The 17,729-nt window shown below is 36.0% G+C and overlaps 2 long non-coding RNA genes across 5 annotated transcripts in view; one reads left to right on the forward strand and one right to left on the reverse strand.

Moving 5' to 3' along the window:
• Nucleotides 1–17,729, forward strand: part of LOC144291828 (uncharacterized) — a 196,386-nt gene that overhangs the window by 92,582 nt on the left and 86,075 nt on the right. The gene's annotated exons all lie outside the window — the stretch shown is intronic.
• LOC144291829 (uncharacterized) overlaps nucleotides 1–17,729 on the reverse strand; it is a 46,289-nt gene that overhangs the window by 17,282 nt on the left and 11,278 nt on the right. The window contains exon 2 of the long non-coding RNA XR_013359399.1: nucleotides 1,113–1,195. This is a non-coding gene — a long non-coding RNA (uncharacterized LOC144291829). The remainder of the gene's footprint in view (nucleotides 1–1,112; nucleotides 1,196–17,729) is intronic.

A 17,729-nucleotide genomic window follows, 5' to 3' on the forward strand; every position in this document is an offset into this window, starting at 1 on the left:
GTTTTTCCCAGAGCTACTAGTTAGAAATTCTAATCCAATTTCCTCTTTATACTTGAAAAAACAAGTTAAATGTATTATAGACAATAAGAGCCAGAGTAAGTAACTACAATTAAGGAAAGAAGATTGTAGAATGAAGCCTGTAGAGCTAAGTAAAAGGCAAAGGCATCAATACAGTTGTATGGTTAAAACATACACAGATAGTTGGGGGGTAGGGGGTGTGCATGCTAGTTCTATCTACTGACAGGCCTAGAAGTAGTTACACTCCAGTACCAATGAGTTTACTTGATCCTTAAATCTTGATTTTTAAAAACTATTGTCTAGAAAGGAAACTCTTTGGAGAATTGCTTTAGTCCAAAGCCAAGACAGGCAAAATACAAGCTGAACCCAGAGCATTTTGTGGTGCCAGGAAATGAGGAAGTGCTAAAAAGGAGGAAAAAATGTATCAAAAGCCCACAGGTCCAACCTGAAAACTGTCAATGGTCAAACATCTTAAGCAACAAAATAAATTATAATATTGTATTATACCCCAAATAATAAAATATTCATTAGTCCATACTATATGGATATAAATGAAAGTTTATAGGGATCCCTGGGTGGCTCAGCAGTTTAGCGTCTGCCTTCGGCCCCGGGCATGGTCCTGGAGTCCAGGACCCATGTTGGGCTCCCTGCATGGAGCCTGCTTCTCCCTCTGCCTGTGTCTCTGCCTCTCTCTCTCTCTCTGTGTCTCTCATGAATAAATAAATAAAATCTTTTTTAAAAAAAGTTTATAAACAGACAAAATGATAGCTCGTCCATATGGAAAAATACCAATTGACAAATGCAGAAGAAATGAAGGCAACTGAAAAATCACTGTTAGAATACCTCAGTAATTATGGTAGGCAAAATCCACCAAAAGATTTCAAATCAATGGATCAAAGTTTAAGCAGAGACTAAGTGTCCTGAGGGAGAAAAAATAAATCACATGATCATAATTAGGTAGCTTTTAACAACTGATTAAGTAATTTTGGAAAACAATGTTTTTAGTAGATACTGTAAAGCTTACATAATACTCAAACACTATATAAATTTTTAATTACAAAGGGATAAATAGAGTGTAGAATTCTGGAAGATACCTCTTAATCAGATGATCAATCTAAGATGATGCACTGAAAATGGTATAGCTGTGGTATCCTTCCCAATAATGCAGAACCATAATCTAATGAAGAAAAAAAATTTAGACCCAGATTAAGGGACAGTCTACAAAATAATTGACTTTTCAAAGTGTCAAGGTCATGAAGGAAAAGGAAAAAGATGAGGGTCTTTCACAGGCTAGAGGAGACTAAGGAGAAATGATAATTAAATTCAGTGTAGTATCCTGTATTGATCCCTGGAAGAGGAAACATCATTAATGAAAAAAATCAGAGAAATCTAAGAAATTCTCTACAAGTTAATAGTATATACTAAAGTTAATGTCTTACTTTTTTTGGGGGGACAGGGGTAGAGGGAGAAGAAAAGAGAGAATCCCAAGCAAGCTCTAATGCCCAGCCCGATGTAGGGCTTGCTCTTGCAACCCTGAAATTATGACCAGAGCTAAAATCAAGAGTCGACACTTAGCTGAGCCATTCAGCTGCCCCTCATTTCTTACTATTGATGAAGATTCTAACTTTATGTAAGATAATGGGGCAGCTGAGTGAAAAGTATATGAGAATTCTGTATTATATTTGTAAACTCTTACACAAGTTTAAAATTATCTCAACATAAATTAAAAAACTCCATTGCCAATGGGATATTAATTAAGGCTAACTTGAAGTCACAGATTAATTTGAGAATTGATATTTTTATCATAGTCTTACCTCCAGATATCATGTTTCTTTCCATTTAAAAGTATTTTCTGTTTTGTGTTTTTATCAAGTACTACGAGTGATTTTAATATATAACTTCTAATAGTTTTTTTTTTTTTTTTTTTGCTGGAGTCTTTAGGGTTCTCTATAATATCATGTCTTCTGCAGATAGTGAAAGTTTTACATCTTCCTTACCAATTTGAAGTCTTTTGTTTCTTTTTCTTATCTGATTGCTGTAGATAGTACTATGTTGAATGAAAGTGGTGAGAGTGGACATCTTTTTCTTATTTCTGATCTTAGAGGAAAAGTTTTCAGTTTTTCACCATTGAGTATGATGTTAGCTGTGGGTTTTTCATATATGGCCCTTATTAAGATGAGGTATATTCCCTCTAATCCCACTTTGTTTTTTCATCATGAACAGAGGTTGAATTTTGTCAAATGATTTTTCTTATTGAAAAGATCATATGGTTTTTATCTCTAATTTTGTCAATGTGGTGTCTTACATTGATTGTGATATGTTGCATATATTGACCCATTCTTGCATCCTTGGAATAAACCCCACTTGATTGTGGTGAATAATTCTTTTAATGTATTGTTGGATTCACTTTGCTAATGTTTTGTTAAGGATTTCTAATCTATATTACCATTGTTCCTCTAGGAACAAAGGAGTGACAGACACCATTTCCCTCCCGTGCCTCAGCATAAATGCATGGCCATCTGTAGGAACTATTGTAGTGCCAACACTTGCTACCCAACTTGCTTACACCAAACCCTACTCTCCTGTGCTTCAGTGGATCTGCCCTTACCAGTTACCCTTGCCTCAGTCCCCAAACTTGGGGTGCCCTCCCCCAGAAGATTTGCCCAAACTTCACTAACACCTCATCTCACAACCAGTGTGTTTTGTGGGACCTCAGTTCTGGCAGCAGCAAGAGGTCCCATTTCATAAGCAGACCAGTGCACACCTTGTTAAAATGAGGCTCACCCACCCAGGGACCAAACACTACCCACAACAAGCAGAGGTGTTCTGCAGACAACTGGACTGAAAGAAAAAACGTTCAAGAATCAACAGCAGGGCACATACCACAACGTAGGAGACACTCTGAAGCTCCATGTCCTAGAGAACCAGAGACACTGTTCTATAGGGCCCTATAGGAGCTCTTATTCATAAGGCCATTACTGGCAAGAGCAGGAGACATAGCTGACCTTTCTCATATGGAAGCAGACAGAGTTAGACAAAATGAGGAGACAGAGGAATATATGCAAAATGAAAGAAGAGGCCAAAGCCACAGCAATAGACATAAGCAGTTATAAGTAATATGCTGGGTAGAGAATTTAAAGTAATGATTATAAGGACACTCATTGGACTTGAGAAAGAAATATCAGTGAGACAGTAGTGAGACCATTAAAAACAAGATATAAAAAATCAGAGGTGAAGAACACAATAAATGAAATTTAAAACAAACCTATTAGAATAAATAGCAAGACAGAGGTGACAGAGGAATGAATTAATGGCCTGAAAGATGAAGTAATGGAAAGTAATTGAGCTAATCAAATGAGAGAAAAAAGAATTAGGCAAAATGAGAATAGACTTAGGGAAATCACTGACTCCATCAAGCAAAATAACATTCACATTATGGGAATCCCAAAAAAAGAAGAAAGAGAAAAGGTGACAAGGAATTTATTTGAGAAAATAATAGCTAAAAACTTCCCTAATCTGAGGAAGGAAATAGATACCCAGATCCAGGAGGCACAAAAATCCCTCAACAAAATCAACCCAAGGAAGTCCATACCAAGACACATAGTAACTAAAATCCCAAAAGTAGAGATTAAAAAAATAATAATAAAAGCAATTACAAAGAAGATATTTAGATATAAGGGAAAGGCCATAAGTCTGTGAGATTTTCAGCAGAAATTTTGCAGGCCAGAAGAAAGTGGCATGATATATCCAAAGGGCTAAAGAAATCTAGAACCAAAACACACTATCTGACAAAGCTATCATTTAGAGTAGAAGGAGAAATAAAGAGTTTCTCAGACAAACAAAAATGAAAGGAGTTCATGACCACTAAACCAACCCTAAAAGAAATATTAATGGGGGCTCTGGGTGGAGAGGAAAGACCATATATGAAAGTATTAAAAGTTGGAACACAAAAACCTATGTATATCTGTAAAAATTAGTCAAGGGATTCACAAAATAAAAGGATGTAAATATACCTAAAACATGTCAGGGGAGAGGAGTAAAGAATAGTTTCAAACTTAAGTGACTATCAACTTAATATAGATTGCTATGTGCAGAAGATGTTTGTAAAAACTGAAAAAAAAAGTTATATATAAATTGAACATCCATCATAAATCAAAACCCAATAATAAATATGCAAAGAATAAAGAGAAAGGAATCCAAATATATTAGTGAATAAAGCTAACAAACCATGAAAGACAGTGAGACAAGAAAGGATTAGAGAAAAACTTCAAAAAACAACCACAAAACCGGTAACAAAATGGCAACACATACATATCTATCAATAATTACCTTGAATGCACATGCACTAAACACTCCCATCAAAAGACATAGGGTGACAGAGTAGATTAAAAAAAAAAAAAAAGACACATTTGTATGCCCCCTACAAGAGACTCAATTCAGACCTAAGGGCACCTGCAAATGGAAGGTGAGGGGATAAAAAAAAAAAAAAAAAAAAAGGAAGGTGAGGGGATGAAGAAACATTTAACATACAAATTCATATCAAAGGAAAGCTGAGGTAGTAATAATTATATTGAACAAAATAGACTTTAAAACAAAGACTGTAACAGGCAACAAAAAAGGACATTATAATTAAATGGAACAGCTCAACAAGAAGATAGAACAATTGTAAATATTTATGCACCCAACATGGGAGCGCCTTAATATGTAAAGCAGCTAGTAACAAACGTAAGGGAATTAATCAATAGTAATACAAAAATAATAGGGAACTTTAACATCCTATTTACATCAATGGACAGATCATCCAAACAGAAGCAGTGGTTCTGAATGACAGATGGATTTACCAGATATATTCAGAACATTCCATCCTAGAGCAGAATACACATTCTTTTCAAGTGCATGTGCAATGTTCTCCAGAAGAGATCACATTTTGGGCCACAAAGCAACTCAACAAATTTAAAAAGATCAAAATCATACTATACATCTTTTTTTTACAATGGTGTGTAACTAAAACCCAACCACATGAAAAAAATCCAGAAAGAACACAAATACATGGAGCTTAAATCACATGCTACTAACCAATGAATGATTCTACTAAGAAATCAAGAAGAAATTTAAAAAACTACATGGAAACAAGTGAAAATGAAAACCACAACCTCAAATCTTTGGGATGCAGGAAAAGTTGTTCTAAGAGGGAAATTTATGCAATACACACCTCCCTTCAGAAGCAAGAAAATCTCAAATAAATGACCAAATCCAGCAACCTAAAAGAGCTAGGAAAAGAAGAACAAAACACAAAACTAGCACAAACTGGTATAAGGAAAGAAATAATAACAATTAGAACAAAAATAAATGGTACAGAAATGAAAAAACAATAGAACAGATAAAAAAAAACAGGAAGCTACTTCATTTGTAAAAATGGACAAAAGTGATAAACCTCTAGCCAGACTCATTAGAAAAAAAGAGAGGATTCAAACAAAATCATAAATGAAAGAGGAGAAATAAGCACCAACACCACAAAGTATCATAAGAGAATATTATGAAGAAATATATGCCCACAAATTGGAAGGCTAGAAGAAATGGATAAATTTCTAGAAAATATAACCTACCCAAATTGAAGCATGAAAAAGTAGAAAACTTGAACAGATTACCACCTTTGATATTGAATCAGTAATCAAAAACTTCCCAAAAACCAAAAGCACAGGACCAGACAGCTTCACAAGTTAATTATATCAAACATTTAAACAAGAGTTAATACCTGCTTTCAAACTTTTCCAAAAAATAGTAGAGAAGGAAAGCTTCCAAATTCATTCTATGAGACCAACATTACCCTGATACCAAAACCAGATAAAGACCCTAGAGAAAAGGAAAAGAAAACATACCTCAACATAATAAAGACCATATATGATAAACCCAATGCTGAAAAACTGACATTTTTCTCCTAAGGTCAAGAACAACATATGGATGTCTACTTTCATCAATTTTATTCCACATAGTGCTAGAAGTTCTAGCCTAGCAAACAGACAACAAAATAAATAAAAAGCATCCAAATTAGGAAGAGGTAAATCTTACTATTTGCAGATATGATACCATACATAGAAAACCCTTAAGACTCCACCAAGAAACTATGAGAACTGATAAATTAATTTAGTAAAGTTGCAGGATACAAAATCAATGTGTGGAAATTTTTAAAATTTCTATGCACTAATAATGAAGTAGCAAAAACAGAAATTAAGAGTAAATTATCTTAAATCCTTTATGACTAAGCATAAGTTTTCCTTGGCCTCTTCTCTCAAACGTTAGTTTAACTTAATCATTAATTTCTTGTCCTTTACCATCTCTACTGTAGATGAGAAGTCTGTTAGTCTGAGGATTATCCTTCACTAAATTTTTTTGTTTTGTTTTAAGGATAGGATTTTCTATCATGGTATTCTGAAATTTCACCAGTGAGAATCTAGGCATTCCATTTTTGGTTTTTGTATGTTTTTGATATCCAAAAAATTCTTTAAATCTTAAGGCAAATCTACCTTCAGTTCAAGAATAGTTTCTTCTATAACTTTTTCAATAATTACTTCCTCTCTATCTCTTCTAAAACCTTTCTTTGGGGCAGCCTGGGTGGCTCAGCGGTTTAGCGCCACCTTCAGCCCAGGGCATGATCCTGGAGACCCGGGATCGAGTCCCACGTCGGGCTCCCTGCATGGAGCCTGCTTCTCCCTCTGCCTGTGTCTCTGCTTCTCTCTGTGTGTGTGTGTCTCATGAATAAATAAAATCTTTAAAAAAAAAAAAAAACTTTCTTTCACTCATAATGAAGCTACTGTATTTTCTAAGTCTTTTAATGTTTGTTACATCTTTTCTTTTACCTTTTTAAAATATTTGAGAATAGTTTATTGGTTTTATTTTTATTTCATCAATTAATACATTGGTCATGTATATTCTGGTATTCAGCTTACCTAATACATCTTATTTTTTTATCTCTATTTTATTTTTTAAAGATATTTTATTTATTTATTCATAAGAGACACACAGAGAGAGGCAGAGACCCAGGCAGAGGGAGAAGCAAGCTCCATACAGGGAGCCCGATGTGGGACTCGATTCCAGAACTCCAGGATCACTCCCTGGGCTCACGGCAGATGCTCAACCACTGAGCCACCCAGACATCCCTACATCTTTTCAATCAATGGCTGTGTCTTTAAGTTTCATGAATTTAGAGTACTTCCTTTTTTATAGCAATCTGTTATTGTTTTTCAGTAGATTAAGTGCACTTTCTCATGTCTCTAAAAATTTATTTAGGGGTAATAATTACATTTATATTAATTTAACCGTTTGTTCCCGTCACTAACAGTTACCCTTAATATTTTAGTTTCACTTGCTGCATATGGTGTGGCCTCCTTCATGCTCTTAGCTTTCCTAACTTATTTGTATATTAGGAAATCAGGTATATGTTATAATTCCAGTGAAAATCACTCCTCCAATAGCAGAGAATGAAGATTCTGAATCCAAGAACCTGAGCCACGCTGTGCTTATGCAGGAGGTGAAAGGGAGTACACAAATTTACTGGGGCTTCTTTAACAAGTGTTGGCAACTGTTCTTCTGGTTATCAGCTCATTTTTCCTCTTAGCAGCCCTGAGTGGGATAGAGAACTGCCTGTTTAGATAGCCCTCGGTACTCATTCTTGGCATCTCTTACATCAGGACTACCAAATGTACTTGGCAAGTGAGGTGTACTCCAGTTTATACTTGACAAATAATGGAACCAGCTCATCTTAGCAAGAGGTGCTGATAAAGCCATTATACAGCCAACACTTTATAGCCATCTCTTTTTCCCAGCCTACACTTTCTTGACCTTGGATAACTTTAGAGATCTATTTTAAAAGTTTAAAAACATATTTTTGGAACTGATTCCATCTGCTTATTATCTTACAGACATCACTCAATTGTTTTGGTCTGAGAATAACACCCCATCTAGTTCTGTGATGCCAATGAAGTATTATTTTTATATTGCTGCATGTTATTTTATTAAAACTTAGATATGAACAAAAGGTAACATGTGGTAAGACAACTATTTTGTCCTGAAAAATCTTCATTTGTTTGTTTTTTTTTGGAAAAAGTAAAGACATACTGTACTTCAGCTCTATGACCTCGTGATCAGTAGAAAGAACAAAAAGATGGTATGAAAGAGATGGGCAAAGAGAGTATAAAATCAAAGAGCTATTGTTAACGCAAGAGAGAAATGTAGAGGAAAGGGATTTAAAATAATAATTCATAAATATAAATAGACCCTTAACTTCACAAGGAAAAAGATAGCTAGAGAAAAATAGAAAAAAAAAAGGAAGGGCAAATATAGAGGAGAAAATTGAAAAGATGTCTTTAGATACAAATGAAAGGACAACGATGAAAGACACACACATGCAAACACAAATACACACGTGAAAGCACATGGCATGCAACCAGCTACGTGGAATGATTTAGCAGCACATCAGGCATTTCCAGGGTGAGAAGTTCATTTCAGACTTACTCAGGTTCACGGGTGCTAAAAAGTTTAATACCAGCTGTTGTTTTGATTTTTTATTAAAAAAAACAACAACAACAACTGAATTCCAGTAGGGTTTAACATACGGTGTTATTCGTGTCAGGAGTACAATATAGTGACTCAACAGTTCTATACATTACTCAGTGCTCTTCATGATAAATGTACTCTTAATCCATTTCAACTATTTCACCCATCACCCCACCCAGCTCCTTTTCTGGTAACCAACAATTTGTTCTCTATAGTTAAGGGTCTCTTTTTTGTTTGTCTCCTATTTTTTTCTTGGTTTATTTCTTAAATTCTACATAAGAATGGACTCATATTACTTAGCATCTTACTATCTAGGTCCATTCATGTTGTTGCAAATGGCAGAGCTCATTATTTAATGGGTAATATTCCATTGTGTATATCCATCTATCTTCTTCCTCATCTAATCATCTATCAGCGGGTGCTTGGGCTGCTTTCATAATTTGGCTCTTATAAATAATGTCACAATAAACATAGGGGTGCACATATCTTTTCAAATTAGTGTTTTTGTATCCCTTGGGTAAATACCCAGTAATGAAATTGCTGGATCATATGGCAGCTATTTTTAACTCTTAGAGGAACCTCCATACTGTTTCCACAGTGGCCGCACCAATTTACATTCCTACCAACAGTGCACAAGTGTTCCTTTTTCTCCACATACTCACCTATGTTTTGATTCCACAGGTGTGAGATGACATCTCATTGTGGTTTTTATTTGCATTTCTCTGATGTTGAGTGATGTTGAGCATCTTTCCGTTGTCTGTTGGCCATCTATCTGTATGCCTTGTTTGGAGAAATTCTGTTCAGGTCTTCTGCCCATTTTTTAAATTGAATTATTTGGTTTTGGGTTGTTGAATTGTATCAGTTTTTTAAAATATATTTTGGATACTAACCCTTTACTGGATATGTCATTTGCAGCTATTTTCTCCTGGTCAGTAGGCTGCCTTTTAGTTTGTTTCCTTTGCTGTGCGGAAGCTTTTTATTTTGATGTAGTTCCAATAGTTTATTTTTTGCCTTTGTTTCCCTTCCATTAGGAAACATATCTAGAAAAATGTTATGGTCAATGTCAGAGAATTGCTACCTGTGCTCTCTTCTACAACTGTTATGGTTTCAGGTCTCCTATTTAGATCTTTGGCCCATTTTGAGTTTATTTTTGTGTGTGTTGCAAAAAAAAATAGTGGTCCAGTTTCATTCTTTTGTATGTACATATTTTTCCAACACCATTTGTAGAGGAGACTTTTTCAATGATTATTCTTACCTCTTTTGTGGAATATAATTGACTACATAATTGTGGATTTATTGCTGGACTTTTATTTTATCCTGTAACTTATGTGTCTATTTTTGTGCAAGTGTCATATTGTTTACTACAGCTCTAGTATATTTTGAAATCTGAAGCTGTGATACTTCCATATTTGTTTTTCTTTTTTTAAGATTTTTTCACATTCAGGTTCTTTTGTGGTTCCACAGAAATTTTAGGATTGTTTGTTCTTGTTCTTTGAAAAATGCTGTTGGTATTTTGATAGGGATTACACTAAATCTGTAGATGGCTTGGATAGTATGAACATTTTAACAATATTGAGTCTTCTGATCTGTGAACGTGACATGTATCTCCATTTGTTTGGGTTGTCTTCAGTTTCTTTCATCAATATCTTATAGTTTAAAGTGCATAGGCCTTTCACCTCCTTGGGGTAGTTTATTCTAGGTATCTTATTATTTTCTTTTGGTGCAATTGTAAATGGGATTGTTTTCTTAATTTCTTTCTACTTCTTGATTAGTGAATACAAATGCTACAGATTTGTGTACATTGATTTTGTATCTTGTGACTAATGAATTCATCTATCAGTTCTAGTGGTTTCTTGCTGGAGTCTGAGGGTGTTCTATGCATAGTAACATGTGATCTGCAAATAGTGAACATTTTACTTCTTCCTTCCCAATTTGGGTGCTATTTATTTCTTTTTGTTTTCTGTTTGCTACAGCTAGGACTTCTGGTACAATGTAGAGCAAAAGTGGTAGGAGTGGACATCCATTTGTTGTTCTTGACCTGAGGGGAAAAGTGGTCAGTGTTTCAGCATTGAGTATGATGTGAGTTTGTAATAAATGGTCTTTATTATGTTGAGGTATGTCCCAGGTAAACCTACTTTATTGGCGTGTGTGTGTGTGTGTATGTGTGTGTATGGATGTTATTCTTTGTAAAATGCATTTTATGCATCTATTGAAATGATCATGTGGTTATTTTTTCTCATTGATACGATGTATCACATTGATTGATTTGTAAATATTGAATTACCCTTGCATTTGAGGAGTAATTCCTACTTTGGTGAGTGATTTTTGAATGTGCTCATATTTTATAGAAGATTTTTGTATCTATGTTCATCAGAGGTATTGGCCTGCATTTTTTTTTTTCTAGGCTCTTTATCTGGTTTTGGTATCAGAGTAATGCTGGCTTCATAGAATGAATTTGGAAGCTTTCCTTCTTCTATTTTTTGAAACAGCTTGAGAGAAAGAAGTATTAACTCTTCTTTAAGTGCTTGGTAGAAATCACCTATGAAGCTGTCTGGTCTTGTACTTTTTTGGGAATTTTTTGATTGCTGATTCAATTTCTTTGCTGGTGGTCAATTCATTTAAATTTCTATTTTCCATTCAGTTTTTTAAAAAATTTTATTTATTCATGAGAGATGGGGTGGGGGCGGGTGGTGAATGCAGAGACACAGGCAAATGGAGAAGCAGGCTCCATGCAGGGAGCCTGACGTAGGACTCAATCCCGGGACTCTGGGGTCATGCTCTGGGCTGAAGGTGGTGCTAAACCACAGAGCCACCCGGGCTGCCCTCCTTCATTCAATTATGAGAGGTTATAGATTTCTTGGAATTTATCAATTTCTAATAAGTCTTCTGATTTGTTGGCATGTAATTTTTCATAATATTCTCCTATAATCCTTTGTATGTCTATGGTATTGGTTCTTATTTCTTCTCCTTCATTTCTGATTTGAGTTTCTTTCTTTTTTTTTTTTTAACTGAGTCTGGCTAAAGGTTTATTGGAGGGTTTTTTTTTTTTAATGTCTTCAAAGAAGTAGCTCTTTGTTTCATTTATCTGTTTTATTGTTTTGTAGTTTTTAAACTTTATTTATTTTTGCTCTAATCTTTTTTTTATTTCCCTCCTTTATTGGTTTTGGGTCTTGTTTGTTCTTTTTCTAGTTCCTTTAGGTGTAAAGTTAGGTTGACATTTTTCTTGTTTCTGGAGGTAGGCCTGTATTGCTATAAACTTCCCTTTTAGAGCTTTTCCTTTTTAGAGTTTTTAAGACAGCTTTTGCTGCATTCTAAAGACTTTACATCATTCTGTTTTCATTTTCATTTGCTTGTCTTCTTTCTTTCTTTCTTTCTTTCTTTCTTTCTTTCTTTCTTTCTTTTTCTTTCTTTCTTTTTTTGCTTGTCTTCTTTAAAATTGCCTCTTTGGTTTGCACATTCAGGTTAGTAGCATGTTATTTAACTTCCATGTATTTGTGATCTTTGCAGATATTTTTCTTGTGGTTGACTTCTAGTTGGATATCATTGTGGTCAGAAAAGATGCATAGTATGACTTCAATCTTTTTTAATTTGTTAAGACTTGCTTTGTGGCCTAAAATATGATCTCTTCTGAAGAATGTTCCATGAGCAGTTGAAAAGAATGTGTATTATGCTGTTTTAGGATGGAATGTTCTGAATATATCTGGTAAATCCATCTGGCCCAGTGTGTCACTTTTTTTTTTTTTTTTTTTTTTTACTTTTCTGTTTGGATGATCTGTCCATTGATTTAAGTGGGGGTGTTAAAGTTCCCTACTATTATTGTATTACTATCAATTATTTCCTTTAGGCTTGTTAGTAGCCACTATATGTATTTGGGTGCTCCCATGTTGGGTACATAAATATTAACAATTGTTATATCTTCTTGTTGGGATGTCCCCTTCAATTATAATATAATGTCCTTTGCCTCTTGTTACAGTATTTGTTTTACCATCTATTTTGCCCAATAGAAATAATGTGCCTCACCTTTCTTTTCACTTCCATTTGCATGATCAATGGCTTTCCATCACCCCACTTTCAATCTGCATGTATCTTTAGGTCTGAAATGAGTCTCTTGTAGACAGACTATAGATGAGTCTTGCTTTTTGTCCATTCTCTAACCCTATGTCTTTTGATTAGAGCATTTAGTCCATTGACATTCAAAGTAACTGTTGACTGGTATGTACTTCTATTATTTTTTAAACTTGTTTTATGGTTGTTTTTGTACTTCTCTGTTCCTTTGCTCTCTTAACTCATGGTTTGCTGGATTTCTTTAGTGATACACAGGATTCCTTTCTCTTTGTTTTTTGCACTGGCTTTTGACATGTGGCTACCAGCAGGTTTATATATAACTTCTAATACCAATAGTGGTCTATGTTAAGTTTTTGGTTGCCTAAATTTAACCCGTTCTTTTCTCTCTCCCACCCCATGTTTTAGGAATATGCTGTCATATATTACATCCTTTTATTTTATGAAGCCCTTCACTAACTTTTATAAATATACTTAATTTTACTGCTTTTGTGCTTCCTACTTTTCTTATTCCTTTTTGTGGTCTTTACTTTCCACTCGAAGAGTCTCTTTAATATTTCTTGTAGGGCTGGTTTAGTGGTCATGAATTCCTTTAAATTTGTTTGTTTGGCAAACTCTTTACCTCTCCTATTCTGAATGATAGCCTTGCTGGATAGAGTATTCTTGTCTGCAGTTTTTTCTTTCAGCACTTTGAATATGACCTGCAAAATTTCTTGTGACCTAGAAAATTTCTCCTGAAAAATAAGCCTTATGGCTTTTCCCTTGCATGTGTTTTCTTTTCTCTTACCAATTAATTTTTTTTCTCTATCGTTACTTTTTGCCATTTTAATTACTATGTTTCTTAATGTGGACCTTCCTGGGTTGATGTTGGGAGCTGTCTGTGACTTATGGATCTGGATTTCTGTTTCCTTCCCTAGATTAAGGAAGCTTTCAGCTATTATTTCTTCATATAATTAATTTTATGCCTCCTTTTCTCTCTCTTTTCCTTCTGGGATTCTATAATGCAAATTTTATTACCTTTGTGATGTCAGTGAGTTCTCTAAGTCTATCCTAACTTTTTGTTATTTTTTCTCTCTTGTGTAGCTTAATTGCTCTTCATTACCCTTTCTTCTAGGTATCTGATCCATTCTTCTGTTTCCTCTAGGCTACTATTTATTCACTCTAGTGTATTTTAAATTTCAGTTATTGGGGCACTTATGTAGCTCAGTCAGTTGAGCATCTGACTCTTGGTTTTGGCTCAGATCTTGATCTCATGGGTCATGGGATTGACCCCCCAAGTCAGACACTGTACTTAGTGGTGAAGTCTGCTTGAAGATTCTCTCTGTCTGCCCCTCCCTTCACTTGTGTGCATTCTCTCTCTCTAAAATAAATAAATCTTTAAAAAATAAATTTCAGTTATTGAATTCTTCATCTCTGATAGGTTCTTTTGTATGTCTTCTGTCTCTTTGTTGAGGGTCCCATTGAGATCCTCTACTCTTTTTCTCAAGTTCAGTGAGTATCTTTATGATCAATATTTTAAATGTTCTATTGGACACATTACTTACCTCTGTTTCATTTAGGTCTCTTGCTATGATTTTGTACAATTCTTTCATTTGGGACATTTTCCTCTTCTCATTTTGTCTAACTCTCTCTGTGTCTGTTTCTATATGCTAGGAAATTAACTACATTTCCAGCTCTTAAAAGCAGTATACTGCCTTATGAAAAAGAGGTCTTGTAATGCCTGGCAGTACAGTGTCACCATTCACCGGAACCTGGGCCTTCAGTGGTATCTCCTATGTGTGCTGTATGTGCCCTACTATAGTGGCTGTACCACATTTGCCTTTAGTCCAGCTGTCTGCAGTGGCTCTCTTTGCCTATTATGGGTACAATTCCATCTTTCTTGTTAGTGGGTCAGCCCAGGGTTTTCTTGGTCTTGATTTGAAACAGACTATGTTACCAGAGATGCAATAGCACCGAACTTCAGGACACTTTCCTTGTATTGTTTCCTGAGATGCTTTCATTGGTGTGCAGAGCCCACTGCTATGGTGACAGTTGGAAGGGTGTGAATGGTTATCTTCCCCTCTCTCCAGGGCAGGAGTCACTTTTGAGTACTATGGCCCCTGTCAGGGCTGCTTGCACACTGACAGGCTTGTGACACCATGTTGGATGAGCTCCAGACAAAGGGTAATGGCAGGGGGCAGGTCTTCAGAATAATGATGCCAGTGAGAATTGCACTGGTCACTGCTATTGGGGACCTGTAGCCACCCAAACTCCTGCTAGGCTGGCATGTTGGAGGGTGTAGATCTACAGAGGATCATGGGAAAGTGTGTGCTGGTAGCAAGTTAGTTGAAAAATCTTGATCCTGTACTAGTTCCCACAGGTGTCTGTGTGACTAGGCTGGGGATTGAGGGTGGGAAGAGAATAGGTTCTTGCCAGCTTCTTTGTTCCTGAAGAAGTCTCCAATGATCTCTGCCCCATAAGTCATGCACTGAGATTAGTAAACAAATTTCCCTCCTATTTGCCACAAGAGATCTTCCAAAATGCTGCTTCTGTGCTGTATCTCAGTAAGGCTAGTTGTTAGGCTCTCTCTTTAACAGTGGGGACTCAGTTTCCTCTTGTCCTCTTGGCTCTACCAGAGCCAAGCCTGCTGATTTTTGAAATTCCACATATTGAGACACACTGATTATACAATGCAAAATTATGCTCTTCTAATTTTCAAAGCCAAATATTTTGGTGGTTTGTATTCCCCTGTGCCTGGGGAGTGTGATGTATTTGTTTCTTTCCCCTCTCAATGCCTGTGGTGTTACATTTAGCTCCTGATCATGTCTCTGCCCTTCCTATCCTCTTTGATGGGGCCTCTTCTCTATATTTATAGCTGTAGAGAATCTGTTCTGCCTTCTTCAGGCTGTTTTCTGGGTTATTTACACTGATGTGGGTATTATCTTGTTTTATCTATGGGACGAGGTGAGCTTAGGATCATCCTACTCCACTATCTTCCCTGGAAATCCTAGGCTATTGTTTTATCTCCATGTTAAACTGTAGAGCTTTTTAACTTCAGGTTGTCAATATGAAAGAAAATGCAAAAGGAGACAGAAGTTGTTAAAATCATTGAAAATAACAGAGTAGTAGAGATAAGGAATCACTAAGGCATTTTCCCAGCGGTTTTTCCAGATGTTCCTTGTGCATCCAACAGTGATCCATCCAGTCCCTAGTGCACTCCCCACTGGTGATAGGCAATTCCCTCAGGATCTGATACATGGTTCCATCTGTAGCATAGCCACATGATAAGGAAGATGCTGGGCCTCTGATGGTTAGGCAAATTATGTGCCACTGTCACCAGCAATACACATGTATAACCCCAGTGTTTTTTGTGGATCAGTTTTTGTACTTTATAGGAGGTGGGGGGAATTACTGTGTTCATCAAAGGCTGGTTACCTGGCCAGTGTCAAAAGTGAGTAATAAATCAATTATTGGCTGCAGCTGTTTTCTTGGAAAGTACTGCACATGGAAATTAGATAAGAGAAATGGGAGAAGATTAATGTAGAAAGTAGATATTATTGTTGGTTGTGCTAGATATTCCAAAGGTAATCAAAATATCCCCAGGGACTGTGAAAGTAGAGCCATACATTAAAACCTCAACTAAAAAAGCAACCTTTCTCTCATATTTGGTGCTAAGACACTAAATCCATTTTCTTAGTCAGGAGTGTGTATATTTACAGTCCAGGAGTGTGTATATTTAATATAGGAACAGTAAGGGGAAGATTCTACCATCTCCTGGACTAAATACATTTCTATCTTTTGGCTACCTTGTTTCTGTTTACAATAACAAAATGAGAAAGTTTCATGTAAAGGAAAACCTAAAAACAGCATACAGGTATAGATTTATTTCTTCCTCACATAAAAGAACTCTGGAGCTGGGCAGTCCAGAGTCAGTTATCACCTCTGTGGTTCTCAGAGACATAGGCTTGGGTTTTACTCAAATCATCTTCAGTATGTGACTTTTTTTTTAAATTTTTATTTACTTATGATAGTCACACAGAGAGAGAGAGAGAGAGGCAGAGACAAAGGCAGAGGGAGAAGCAGGCTCCATGCACCGGGAGCCCAACGTGGGACTCGATCCTGGGTCTCCAGGATCGCGCCTGGGCCAAAGGCAGGCGCTCAACCGCTGCGCCACCCAGGGATCCCCAGTATGTGACTTTCAATCTCATTGATATTCTAGAATGACTGCTGGAGCTCCATCCATTGCATATACATTCCAGGCCATAGGCATGAATTATAGAGGCTATGCGTGCAAACGCTTGCCTTTGACTTTTCTTAACCTTCCTGGAAGCCATAATTAATTAATTGATTGATTGATTGATTTTGTTTTTCTTTTCAATGGTCAGATTTAGTTATATGGCTACTGCTTCTTGTAAAACTGAGAATTATAGCCCAAAAGGCCCAAGTAGCACTCCAAACTATATGGTAGATTTGTTACTAAAATGCAAAAGGAGATGAAAGTCACTGTTATCTGATTCAAAAACATGAAATCAGGTTTAAATTTGATCCTAGGTTGAACAATGCAACTTCCTTAAATATAAAATCTGCATTTCAGGTGAATTTGAGCTTGGAAAAGAAAAAAAAAAAGACTGTTCATATAGTAGATTCTTGATTTATTTAGAAAGTATTCTAGTAGCTTAATTCAAACAAGGAGACCATTAATATATGAAATGTATCAGTGCAGCGCTCTCGGGTGTGCCACATTCAACCTAATGGAAGGGACATGGTAACCATCTATGCGGAGTGGTGTGGCAAGACTTAATTTTGTGATTTGTCACAGTCCTTTTACACCTTGGGCTTATATTTCTATTCAGAAAGAATTTATATAATCTATGCCCTAGACACTTGCATTTAAGGTTAATAGGCATGACATTTGCTTGGTCCTGTAACCAAACTTATAGTGCTTGGGTATCACACCCTTATGAGAGCAAGGGGGTGGAAAAGTCATCATCCCATTGTCCCTGATCTCATTCTCAGCCTCCAGTTATCTTCCTCCTGGAAAGCATACCAATTCAAATAATCCAAACACTACTCCTAGCTTTAATGGCCTTGGAAGTAAGTAAAATGTGAAGACAGGG

The sequence above is a fragment of the Canis aureus genome, chromosome 20 (assembly GCF_053574225.1).
Source record: "Canis aureus isolate CA01 chromosome 20, VMU_Caureus_v.1.0, whole genome shotgun sequence".
Taxonomy (NCBI): Eukaryota; Metazoa; Chordata; class Mammalia; order Carnivora; family Canidae; genus Canis; species Canis aureus.